Below are 14,035 nucleotides of genomic sequence, written 5' to 3'. Positions count from 1 at the left end.
TTCCATCCTACCTCCCTACCTTCAGGTCATCCCTTATCCTGCCTTCACTTCATCTTGAATGGTCTTTTTAGGATATACACAAATCTTTCCACCTTGTATTTAGCTGTGATGCTCTGCGGGCTTGTCTACACAGTGCTTCAGTGCAGATGCTATCTATGCTCTCGCGTCAGCATGGGTACTCCAGTTCCCCAAAAGCTGATAGCTAGGTAGATGGGAGAACTTGCCAATGTAGTTCTGTCTACATCACGGGGAGTAGGTTGGTTTAACTGCATCACTTAGGGATGTGGCTTTTCACATCCCTCAGCAATGTAGTTACACCAGCCTAACTTCCTAATGCAGACCTGGCCTGAGCCCAGGCCTTTCCTTTCCTAAACCTGAGGAAAAGCTTGTCTCTCCCTCCAACAATGTTGGTCCAGTAAAAAAGATGACTGCACTCAACTTGTCTGTTTAAATTCTGTGCTGCCTGGGGCAAGGATGATATCTTACTCTGTATGTGTTCTGTTGTTCTGTCCCCACTTAAGTATTAATTATTGTGGTGCATGTTACCATATAATTGGTAGGGGTGTGTGTGTGTGTGTGTGTGTGTGTGTGTGTCTCTCTCTCTCTCTCTCTCCCCTTGACTACTGGGGACAGTTCAACACAGGTGTGGCCACAGTGAGACATAAACAGTCTGCTCTCTTCCTCATGGAGACTTGGATGTTTCCCTGATTTCTTTTCCATAACTCTAAAGCAAAATCCAATCTGACTCAACAGGACACCTGGCTTTCTGTGTCTGGAGAGCATAATCATGCTCACATGTAAGGGAGAGAAGCAGGAGCTGAGAGGAGGAATAAAAGGGGATATCAAGAAGCAGGGAACTTGAGATGTTAAATGCCCAGCAAATGGTTAAATTCTGGAGATACATGTTGAGGCTTTGCAGTTGTGATGGCTAAGGCTGACTGGGCTGATTATGCATGGTATCTCTGATACCGCTAATGCAGTAGGGGGAGATGGAAATGCACTCCGTAAAAATGATTATCAGTATTACCAGCTGGAAATGCTCATAATTCAGGAGATTGACTTAGAAATCATGAGATTATTAAAACAATACATTCTGGATTCTTTTTTTTTTTCCACAGTGACTTTTGGGGTTCATGGTTTTTAAGTTTGTCTCTGCAGCCAAGAGAGTTAAGACTTGGTTTTTGTTAGCATAAAAAAAGTCTCACTTAATCACATGATTCCTGGAACTGGGGCTTTAAGAAAAATGCCAAATATCCCAAGTCCTGTGTTATCATTATGAGTGCTGGGTTGGCAATACTGTGACTGAAACAAGCCAAGCCAAGAAAAGAAGGAGGAGTTATCGCTCTGCTTTTAGCATAGGAGGAAGAGCTGTGTTACTTGTCTTCCCCACTTTCTCAAATCTCATTGAATTCTGGTGGGAGATGGGGGCTTAGCTCCCTTACGCTGCGTTAGAAATCTCAGCCTATTCCTTTAAGAATGGTTCAGCACATACTTTTCTGTCACTGATGTTCAGATGGGAGCCTGGAATGCTGGCTACAACTAGCATGGCACCTAACTTCTGTTTGGTTGCAAAGATGGAGGAAGAAGCTTCTCTGAGCCAATTACACATCTAGAACAGTCAAAGAAAGATCATCACAGTTTGGTCATAAGTGCACCAATATGTTGGTGAAAATAGCAGAGAAGTCCCTCAGTAAAACACTATGGAGATTTCACCTTGCTTCCTTGACCTAAGAGTACCTTTTTTATTTTTGGAAGTGTGTACTCAGAACAAAATTTTTTGTTTTTTTAATTGCATTTGACATGGTTATTGTGGTTGATTGTTTGCTCTTTTGGAAGCATGCCCACAGCACGCAATAAAGATTTTGGGTGGTCCAGCAAGTCATGCAGAGGCCAAGAGATGTCTATTGCTTTGGAAGGATCTTTTCTGACCTCCAGTTTCCTATAAAATATAGGATTTAATTTAGAATCTGGACACCAACATAATAGAAGTCGATAAACTGTGTGGAATGTTTGTTTAATATGGAGGACGTGGAATTATTGTTCTTTGAGATTTGTTTTGGCTCACTAAGAACTCATTTCTCTTGCTGAACATCTCCTGCCAGATCAGACCCTATTTTGTTTTCAACTGACCATAACATTGATAGCGCTCTCTTCCTTCATGCTGTTAGTATTGCTTAAGAGGATCTGCTTATTAGAACAAGTCAGTGACTGTCATGAAATGGATACTGAACTAGATGTTGTCTTGAAACTCTTAAAACATTTAAAATTCTAATCTCCAGATTTGTGTGTGTGTGTGCGCGCGTATGGTTTAACAAAAAGTAATACAAATCATGTCTTCTTTCTTCTCCAGCAAAAACATTGGGTTCAACTGTATGTGTCCAAATGTAAAAAATGTGCATGCAATTGCAGATCAAATATATGCACACAGTCATCTCACTGAGGATTTGCGTGCATGATGGCAGTAGCTGGTCATGAACATGTGTAAATGCCCCACTTGCACATAGTCATAATAATTACCTGCACAAATTAGATATGCAATTGCATATGAAGTGAATGTAGAACACAGATACCATGATAGATCTTTGAAAGAACTTGCCTTTGGTGAATCCATGTTGACTATTCCTGATCACTTTCCCCTCTTCCAAGTGCTTCAAAATGGATTCCTTGAGGATCCCCTCCATGATTTTTCCAGGGACTGAGATAAGGCTGACTGATCTGTAGTTCCCTGGATTGTCCTTCTTCCCTTTTTTAAAGATGGGCCTACATTTGCCTTTTTCCAGTCATCTGGGATCTCTCCCGATCTCCATGGCTGTGTCTACATTGGCACCCCTTTCCGGAAAAGGGATGCTAATGAGACACTTCGGAATTGCAAATTCCGCAGGGGATTTAAATATCCTACTTGAAAATAGGAATAAGGGATCTTCCGGAAAAGGGCTTATTTTCCGCAAGATCCCATCTAGACTGGCACTTTTCTCCGGCAAAACCCCAAGCTGGAAAAAAGCGGCAGCCATGTTCATGCAAATGCTGCAGGGGATATTTAAATCCCCCGCAGCATTTGCAATTCCGACTGGTCTCATTAGCATCCCTTTTCCGGAAAGGGGTGCCAATGTAGACACAGCCCATAAGTTTTCAAAGATAATGGCCAAAGGCTCCGCAATAACATTTGCCAACTCCCTAAGTACCCTTGAATGCATTAAATCCGGGACCATGGCTTTGTGTATGTTTATCTTTTCTAAATAGTTCCTAACTTGTTCTTTCCCCACCAAGGGCTGGTCACCTCCTTCCTATACTGTGTTGCATAGTGCATTCGTCTGGGAGCCGACCTTGTCTCTGACGACAGAGGCAAAGAAAGCATTGAGTACTTCAGCTTTTCCCACACCATCTGTCACTAGGTTACCTCCCTCATCCAGTAAGGGCCCCACACCCTCTCTGATCACCTTCTTATTGCTGATATGCCTGTAGAAACTTTTCTTGTTACGCTTCAAATATCTTGCCAGCTGCAATTCCAATTGTGCTTTCACCTTCCTGATAACTCCTCTGTATTCTAGAGCAATATATTTATGCTCCTCCCTAGTCATCTGTCCAAGTTTCCACTTCTTGTAAGCTTCCTTTTTGTGTTTAAGCTCACCATGGATGTCCCCAGTAAGCCAATCTGGTCGCCTACCATATTTGCTTTACTTGCTGCGCATTGGGATGGTTTCTTCCTGTGCCTTTAATAAGGCTTCTTTAAAATACTGCCAGCTCTCCTGGACTCCTTTCCCCCTTCATGTAAGAATCCCAGGGAATCCTGCCCATCAGTTCTCTGAGGGGGGGTCAAAGTCTGCTTTCTGACTCCCTCAAAGAACTAGTAATAAAGTGGCCTTTTGCATTTAAATCTGTTGATTAGTTTTGATCTCTCTTTCAGGTAAAAATGTTGTCTTCCATTCAGCACTAGTACATGAACTGAAATATCCTCCTGTAGCAGTAGCAGTGAAAAAAGGCATGGAGGTAAGTGTGAAGGAAGGTAGAAAGTTTGCTGTGGTTGGGGGAAGTGGTCAGCATGGATGAAGATATGGATTGAAGCAGTGGAAGTAAATGTTTTTTATGCAGCAAACAAAATACAGAAACCATCTGGCTAATGAGGGGACTAGATACATTTACTACATATTCCCCACATGCAAGGCCAACCTGCATATACACAGCTCTGATCTAGCTGTTTTTTGAAACACAGAACACAGGGGACCATTACAAGTTGGCTTACAAAATATTTAAAGGAATAATCTCCTATCCCTGTATACTACTGATGTACTGTGGGGAGAAAAATGTGATTGGGAGCTTTATTTTGTTGTGCTTTGGGACAGCTTGCTGAGTGTCGGTTGAAAGGTTATTGTGAAAATGTGAAGGATGAAACCCTGGCCCCAACTGAAGTTGGTGGAAAAATTCCCATTGACTCTAATGTCTCCAGGATGTCGCACAAAGTGTTGGTTTTGTCCGCTTTTTCTAAATGCCTGCAATAGCGCTTGCCTGGTCTGAGGCCATGTGAGTGTAGAGCCCACGTGCTTCCCTCTTGGCCATTTTGAGAACTGTAACTGTTTCTTAACAGCACTAGGCCGCAACCCTACACTCAGATTTGAAGGGGTTGAGTGTATGGGCTCATAGGCTCAGGTTGTGTGGTATGGGAGCTGAGAGAGGAAGAGGAGGGTCAAGCAGGGGTGTGCAAATTTATGCCCTCTTCCACACAGACTTTTAATGGTGCTTCCTAGCTCCTGATAGCAGGGGTCCAAACTGCTGGTGATGTGGTTGGTAAATACAGTATGAAAGTGGGATGAATGATGGGATTCCACCTTGAGAGAAGCCTGTCACTTGGAGAAGGTGCTGAGAGGAACCATGCACACAGCACCCTTACCTCAAAATAAGCTTATTTCGATCTTATTCTGATAGAGCTTATTTCGCAATTTGGCGCTATCTACACAGCACCAAATTTCAAAATAAAGCGCTATTCTGAAACATCCCTTAACCCTCATATAATGGGGGATGTTGAATAGTGAGACTGTTATATTTTGATATAACAGGCTTGCTCTTAAGATGTGGAATAGCTATTTCAGGATACCGGAGGTATCCCAAAACAGCTCCGCAGTGTAGATGTAGCCTCAAAGGTCTAGCTTCACCTCTGAACTGTAACAGCGTTTTTGAAAAGTATGATTTTGGGGTTACTTCTAAATTGTTACTTCACTTTAAATTTGGAGTGCTTACAGTGATGCTACAATGTTGCTTTAGTACTCTTCTATAAGCTCAGACCGCAGAACTAAAACACACTTTTACATGCATAAGATGAATATGGTGTATGCTACAACCCACACTAATTATAGATGTCTCTGATCTGTTCTGTCTGACTTTTTTATCCTTTTTGTAATGTCAAACGTGGGTACCCAGCTGGCTAAGGTCTCGTCATTAGACTATAATATCTTGCTTGTACATTTAATTACTGCAGAAAATCTGTAAAATTGTTCTGTTTTTCTTTTTGGAATTATTGGCTTACGTCATTTCTTATCTTTCAAAACCCTCTAACACTGCAAGGAATGTTGTGTGCGCAAAAACAAGTATGGTAGAATCCTGCTAATCTGCATGTTGTTAATTTATATACAGCATAATCCACTTCAAAAATGGTGGTTTTCTTTATATCCCAACGAAGACTGAATAAAAGAGCATTCCAGTTGGATCTTATAGGAAACAATGATGTTTAGGTAATACAACTTCATAGTTTATTTCTATAGTTTGATTCATTTTTCAGTAGTGTCATAAAAATAGTTGTCAAAATAATTTAAAAATCTCTTCTTATGCAGCATTCTTGATTTTCTTTATTGTGTTTATTCATTCACTAAGTCATAACATTTAGTAATTCACAGTACCATAAATACAAATTGAGTTTCTTCTATATGCTGTCAAGTGATACAACCTTCCCATACATCTTTGCATAAAGACTAGAATGTGTGTAGTGTTGAAGGGAAAAATGTGTTGCTGGAGAAAGTGGTTACAGGCAGTCCCCGGGTTACGTGCAAGATAGGGACTATAGGTTTGTTCTTAAGTTGAATCTGTATGTAAGTCGGAACTGGCTCCAGATTCAGCAGCTGCTGCTGAAACTGACCAGGGGCTGACTACAGGAAGCTGGAGGCAGAATTGCTCTGCCCTCAGCTTCCTAGAATCAGCCACTGATCAGTTTCAACAGCGGCTGAAACTCGAGCCTGGGACAGAACAGCTGGGCTGCCAGCTAGGTCCCTGCAGGACCAACCCGGCAGCACCCCAGCTGCTCTACCCCAGAGTCCACAACAAAAGCCTGGTCTGCCGGGGGGGGGAGGGATGCACTAGCTGCGCCTCCCCTCCCCCCAGCAGACCAGGGATACGGGGAGCAAAGCCGCAGCGGCGGCGGGGTGCCGCGCCTCTGAGGCTTTGCTCTGGCAAAGCCTCAGAGGCGCGGGACCCCACCGCTGCTGCGGCTTTGCTCCTGGTGCCTCTGGTCTCCTGGGGATAGTCTCCAGCAGACCAGGGACACCGGGAGCAAAGCCGCAGCAGCGGCGGAGTCCCGCGCCTCCCCGGCTTTGCCAGAGCAAAGCCTCAGACGCGCGGGACCCCTCCGCCTCCCCGGCTTTGCTCCAGGTGTCCCTGGTCTGCTGGAGACGGTCCCCAGCAGACCAGGGGCACCCGGAGCAGCTTTTCTCGCCCCGGAGGTCGAGGTGGCGGGACCACTGCGCTCTGGGCGGTCCCGCTGCCTGCGAGCTCCGGGGCGAGAGAGCCCCATTCGTAAGTGCAGATCCAACATAAGTAGGATCCACGTAACTCGGGGACTGCCTGTATTTAACATTAGGATCCACTTCTAGGGTTAAGACACTTCTTGTCTGCATTTGCTCTATTGCAGAGGAATTGCTTAAACAAAGCCCTAATCTGAGCATTTTGGAACAGTTGAAAAGGCACATTTTTGCAGAGTTGGCTTCCCTGTCATATATACAATAGTTGAGAAGAGTACGGTATATTAAATTAAGCAGAACTCGGTTTTTCCCCCATTCATTGGCAAGGCCTCCTTAATTTCTAGACCACCTTATGAGTCCTCCAGCATCTAAAGTTTCACTCACTTACCGCAATCTCCAGAAAGCTTTTCCTCTTCCCACTTTCCAATGTAACCGCCATTGGAAAGTCAAAACATCTGGAAAAAGGAATGAGATTTCAGCATATTTCTAGATTGACCAAAAACATGTAGGAGACAGTGCTAAATTGAGGCATTTCTTGAATGCAAACTATTACCCTAAAATAATGTAGTTACTGTTCACAGTGAATGGGTAAAATACCAGGAAATCTCTAATCTTATTATTATTTGTATTATTCTAACACTCAGGAGGGGCCTCTAACTGTATCAGAGCCTGATTATCTTTCGGGGGTTCTGGAATCCCTCAGTGCAATCACTACAAACTGCCTTTTTCCCTCTTTTCATTCCTTTGACGCCCATATTGAGCTTCCCATGGTTATAATTCTAGTCTAAGTCTTTCATATTTTTACCGTACATTATGTAAAATATATTTTTTTTAAAAACCTCTACTGCTGAAATGATTTACACAAACATCATATGAGAAAGGACCTTCTGGCTTTGTTTTTAGAGAATGAACCTATTTTAAAGTTTGTGGCAGGCTCTTGCCAAGGATTTATGGTACAGGCTGAAAAGTCAGCTCCTTCAGACGAGGCCTGTGGCCAACTTCCAGGAACAAATCTCTGATTCTGCAAAGGCAGGGGGAGTCTTTACAGATGTAATATAATGCATACAGACATGTCCCAACTGGAGTGTTCCAAAACTAAATTAAAAGCAATCCCTCATAAGCCGGCATAGGCACCAATGTGGTATTACAGCCGCCGGTCCTGGATCATCCTTCTCAAAAAGAACTTGATCCAGACAGAGCAAGGCTGTAATCTCTGTAAGGGATACTGGCTGACCCCTTCCAGGTATGTAGGGTGTAGTAATGAGGAAGTCAGGTGATGAGTGCTCTATGTGTCTCTTAGTGAAACTTTTGGCCAGGTATGTAGGCCACTGCTTTCAAATGCAGGTGTTGAAAACCAAATGGCAGACAATCAGCCTCTCTGAAAACTAGGTCACTTATTTTGATGGCTAAATATGGATTTAGGAGCCGAATTTTAGAGGGACCACAGTTTGAAAAATGTGGCCAAACTGGGGTATTATAATCCCTCTCCAAGCCACACAATTAGCCATCTACTTTCGTTAGCATGGGGCATACCTTCTCTGGAAACGCCGATCGTTTGGGCAGGGTGCCCGAGTTGACGAGAGGATGATTTGCCCAGAAATATTAAATGTCTTGTTCCTATGGTTCTTTCCTTCCACATCCCAATCAAAATTCTGCTGCAAGTTACCAGAACACAGAATTACTGGCAACATCCCACGTTTTGATGAGCTCATGTGCACTTCCTAGAAAATCAAATGCCTAAGTCTTTCCAACCCAGCAAACATTGTTGCTGGCCAAAATCACTCTGATCCAATAACAAAGCAGGAAATGAAAGCCTTACATCTTGACAGCACCTCTGGTGAAAGCCGTGGTAGCTCGTTGATTGCTGAGTGCCAGGTCCCCTCTCCCGAAATGTTCTTGCAGAATGGTACTGAAGGACAATGGTCATTAAGATTCTACCTCATCATTTTTCCTGTCCTGGTATTGTTGTTGTATTCTCCTCCCCCCAAATATGCTGTGTGGCCTTCCCTTGTGACAGTACAGTATATTGCCGTGATTGGCGTATGTATCCTATTTCAACCCCACTGCATTTCTAATCCAAACCTCTCAGTGTTGGCCACAGAAGAACAAATTCACACTCATGCCTACACATGCGGCCTCCACAAACATGTTAGCACTTAATCAGCCCATTGCTTGGTGCACTTGCATCTCTTTTCATTGGACCTCACCTCTTTCCATTTTACTGTCTTCAGTTTCGGATGCTACAAATTCAGGTTTTTTGGATTGTTCTGGGAGAACTTTCCCCTTCTCCCCACATTATTTCATGGAGTTGGGCGGGAGGGGGGGGGGGGAGGAAGGAATTCCAATCCCCAACGTACAGTATTTTTTTCTCTTTGGTCTTTGCATTCACCACTTGGAGATGTGACATGGTGCTCGAGACAGCTGGGAGCTAATGAATGATGGGTAAGTGATGACACACAAGGATTTTCTGCAGGATCTTGCCACTTCCACTATTGTAAATGGATGTTTTTAGCACGTCTCAGCATCAGATCCATGGAGAGGAGGAAAGATACCAAATGTAATAGGACTGTGAAAATTGCAGGCAATCAGCATGAAAACCAATGAATCATTTCATATTTCTCCAGTTTCTTTGAAGGAATCAAAGCCACATCAGACAGAACATGAAGGTAAGAGAGAGGGCCAGGTTCATGACAAGAACAGTATCTTGCATGTGGTATAGAGCATTTCCAAGTGATCTATGGCAGTGTTTCTTGACCAGTGGTACAAGTACCCTTAGCAGTACTTGTGAGAAGTCTGGAGGGTACATCAATACAACTGAAACTTGGAGAACTGAATTTTTTTATTTTAAGTTTTACAGCACTTTATTTTTGTACTTTTTACACCCAACATTGTTTAAACAAATGTGTTGAAATAGTAGAACAAAAATTTGTGTGTCTGAAAACTAGGTACTGGGGGTAATTACCATTTTTTTTAAAAAAGGGGATATTTTAAAAAAAAGGTTGAGAAACACTGATCTATGGGAGCTGAGGTGGCCAAGATTTTGTTAGGCTTTGAGCAGTGTTTCTTCTGCTATGTGTACCTCAGCCCTACGACTCTTTTAGGTGTTCAGAAGTTTCTCCAGTGACCATCTATACTATACTCCTCACTGGAGTGTGCAAGAGAAATGGAGGAGATTCACTACTGATAGAGGCGAAATTGTGTGCCCGGAGACTAAAGTAACCAGCACGACAATCACAGGGGGAAGAGGACATTGGTAAATGTTACTAAGCAGCCACACCCATCACATTTGAGAGTTATTTTAATCTTGTTTCCTTTATACTGTTCTAATCCACTTTTTTAATATCACCAATCTAGTATAATACTTACATGGAAGCTGGATTGGAACGTCTGTGGTAGAAGAAGTGACCCATAATTGAAAACGATTTTCAGTATCTCATTTTATATATTGACTCACATTCCCAAACACATTACACACTTAGGAATTATTTTGCTTACCATTGAAAAATGCCAGTGCAGCCTTTGGGAGGAAAGTCACAACAATTTAATGGCACACAGCAATGCTTCAAAGCATTACAGAAATAAAGTATAATTATGTTAATTAAACCAGTGTTGGGAATTTAAATAACATTTCAGATTGGGCCAGGTCACCAAGACAAACATCTTTAATCATATGAAATTGCCATAGGGCTTTTAAAAAACTTCAGGTCTGCATCTCTGAAAGACAGTGCCATTGGTAACATTGCTCTCTGCTCCCAAATACACCCGTCTAGAGTGTTACTTCAGTGCTGATTCTGGGGAAAGTGCATCACTTAAGGAATCACCAAAACTATGTCCTACTGCAGGCTGATTTCTTGGAACTCCAAATATTGGCCAAACCTGAACTCTGCTTAGTTTGTGAGAGCAGAGGAGCTTCTATCCTATGGCAGCATCACTAACATGTTCTAGAAACTTATTTTGTGTTTACATAACATTAATCATGATCAGATGCTTCTCATCACTGTCAACTGTATCCAACTCCCATTGAGGCTAATGGGAATTTTTTCACTGATATGAATGAAAGGAAGTTGGATCAGGCACTAATTTTCTGACTGTACAGATAATTCAGATGTCTACCACATTTCTGTTTTCAGTTTAATCCGGGTTAGGCCACAATGTGAGAAGGGGATGAAGAAAGTGGTGTACGATACGTCCTATTTCTTTGAACACTTATTTTATAGGCATACCATTCCCAGGCAGTCTGTTGATGTGCAGGTTTGAATGGTTCCCTGGTCAAATACTAACCTTTTGTGCTTGAGATGAGTTACACTCCAGATGCTTTCATTTCAATGCTCAGTCAAGCATTGACATCTGTTCGGTGCACAGGAGTGGTAGTCAACAACTCCTCCTTAAAACTACTCAAATGGGATCAATTATTAATCTGAACTCAATCCATCAATTATGAAGGTGCAGCAATGTTTCTCATAGCATTCCAGCACGCCATATACAGGAGTTTGCCTTATTCCATGAAAAATGCCAAACAACTAATTGACTGTGGTAGGTCTAGTTAAATTTCAATTACGCTATTGTGTTTTCATGTCTCATTGGGACAAACAGTTGGGTAAATAGCTTTCAGATAAAACTCGGCTGGCCAAATGCTGCTGGATAACTGAGCTGAACCCCAATCCCAGCAATATTCCTGTGATACCTCAGAGTGATAGATGGACTGCAGTCTATGAGAGTCCATCACTCCTTGATTCTTCCAAGAACCAACCCAGTCACATTCCAGCACTTTGCAAACCTACTGTGCTCCACAGTTTCTGAGACTTATCTACTATGCCCATTTGGCTCCTTCAAACGAGGCCTGCAACCAACTTCCAGGAACAAATCTCCAGTTCTGCGAAAGCCAGGGGAGGCCTTTCCATCACCCAAGTGAATGGCCCTGGGAGTTTAACAGCGGGGAGGTGGTGAATTGACTGATGATGAAAGGTGCCTGCTTGAACATGGTGGAGGCTGATGTCCACAGGTCCAGCATGGTGACCAAGAGCTTACCATACCACACTGCCAATGGGCTTTACTCTTGGAAACATGCTGCTAGAGCTAGGAAGAAGATGCCTCTTCAGTCCTGGGTCTCTCTGTGGAGACCTCCAACAGGCTGTCATGTAATGATTTAGACCTGTTCTCTAGGACTGGATTGAGACTATTGGCCCATTTCATGAAAGCCAGCCCCAGACCTACCACAGGGAAGCAGCGTTCGGTTAAGGCTGGGCCAACAGCTAACCTTGCCAGGAAAGATGTGTTCAGCTTGTGAATGAAGTGCTCGTTCTTCCCCATCCCACACACAGCACATTCCACAACTGTGACGAGCCCCATACCATGGAAAGGATAGCACAATGTAACTGCGTTGCCTTGGCTCTGTAGTACATTGGTGTTTATATGCAGATACGTGGTGGAAGACTCCAGGAAACATGGTCCCACTTCACCATATTTCAGACAAGTGTTTTCAAGAGGATACATGGGAGCATATTGTGTTTGAGCTGGGATCAGTGTTCCCTCTAAGTCATGCGGCAACGCAGCTTCACAGATAATTAACCATCCCTGCCCAGGTAGTCAGCTCCGTACAGGGAGCCCTGAGCCTCTGACTGGGCAGGGCTAATTAATTACCTGTGAAGCTGTGCTGCCACGCAGCTTAGAGGGAACACGAGCTGGAGGTGTCCCCAGAGATCACTTGTTGTTCTCCTGGCCAGTCACTGGATGACAGTGTTGTTCCTTACAAACTAGCACTGAAAAAAGAGGGGGAACAAACTGAAAAACCTTCCATTCATCTGCCAGTGAAAGCATGTGACTTTCAAGAGAAGCTATTCCAGGAGACCATTTCAGGGTGTTTGGCTATCCAACTTGCCAAAAATGAATACTGGATCTGGAATTAGACACACTGTTTGGAGCCCAGCATAGACATGTTGCCAGCAGATCTCTAATTACAAGTCAAGGCACTGCCAAGGAAGGCCAGCCACAGGTCACATTTATATAACTTTAATAATAACACGCAGCAATTCATACAGTTGCTTTCACTGATTGAAACCGCCCTGCCTCATATCACCTTACATGGAAAGCTTTATCTTGCATAACCACTGACATTATAAAAATCGAGGTTTAGGGTAGGATTTCCAAAAGCACTCCATACTGGCCTACATCCTCTATTCCCATTGAAGTCAGTGTTAATTAACTCTGTTCCCACTGAAGTCAATGGAAGTTTTATCATTGGCTTATCCTTGGCTTCAATTGTAGCAGATTTAAACCAAAACTGTGCACTCCTTCAAATCCATGCTTCCTGTAAACCATACTAGCAGATTTACCCAGCATTGTCTGGGTCCTTAATTAAAGGGTATTTTTTACTAAAAGATAAATGAACATGTTTTTATTTAAACAATTGTATTTTTTAAAAAATAGTGTTATTTTTATTAATTTTTAGTTTGGATTTCTTAAAGGGATTGTTAAAATTTTTCAATTTAATTTTTTTAGTAAATTTTTTTTAAATGGGAATTCCATCAAGTGTATTTTTCTTCATCGTTATAAACTTTTATCATTCACTGTGCTTTAACAAAAAAGAGCTATTGTCAATTTTGTTTTCGATAACATTTTTGTCTAGTTTTCAAACCTTAAGCATTGATTTAGCTGTGCCAAAACAGACCACTACTCTAAATTTCTCCATTTTATCCCCTTTTCTGTAAAGTTTATGGAAAAGCAATCCTATTCCCGGATCATCCTATTTTTCTGGCTCATCTTGGTTCAGTTTTTTTCAACATTTGCTCAGTTATGTCAATGTTGAGGATTGCACTTCATTTGGTAATTGTCTCTTTTTTTTCTTATTGGCTTTATGAGAAGCAATCCCATTTCAGGCACATCCTGTTTTCCTAGCACAACCAACCCTTATGTTACTTAAAGTTATGACAAGGGAAGCTATATGCTGAATTTGATGGTCCAAGCTCTTTTTGTTTAGGAGGAGTTCTTGATCAAAAAGACAAACTATCTAAAATATATAGTAGATATAGGGAGAAAAGGTGGTGGAAGGAGGTAACCACAAAATACTGCCTTACTTTTCTCTCCCAGGGAAATGTAATACATAGTAAGGATGAATGATATAGTCATTTGCTGCTGAGTAATACAATCTGCCTGAAAGATTAATTCACAGTCTAAATGTATTTAAAAATTTCTGGTGGTAAATGGAAAACTGAAATTATTCTTACTTTATTAATAGATAAGATAAATAAGACATTCATAATAGATTTGTGTAAGTGTATTACATTACCTACTTCTCTATTTTTTGTCAAGCAGAG

Source organism: Pelodiscus sinensis, chromosome 6, assembly GCF_052426305.1.
Source record: "Pelodiscus sinensis isolate ZL-2025 chromosome 6, ASM5242630v1, whole genome shotgun sequence".
NCBI lineage: Eukaryota > Metazoa > Chordata > Testudines > Trionychidae > Pelodiscus > Pelodiscus sinensis.
This window is presented reverse-complemented; position numbering follows the sequence as displayed.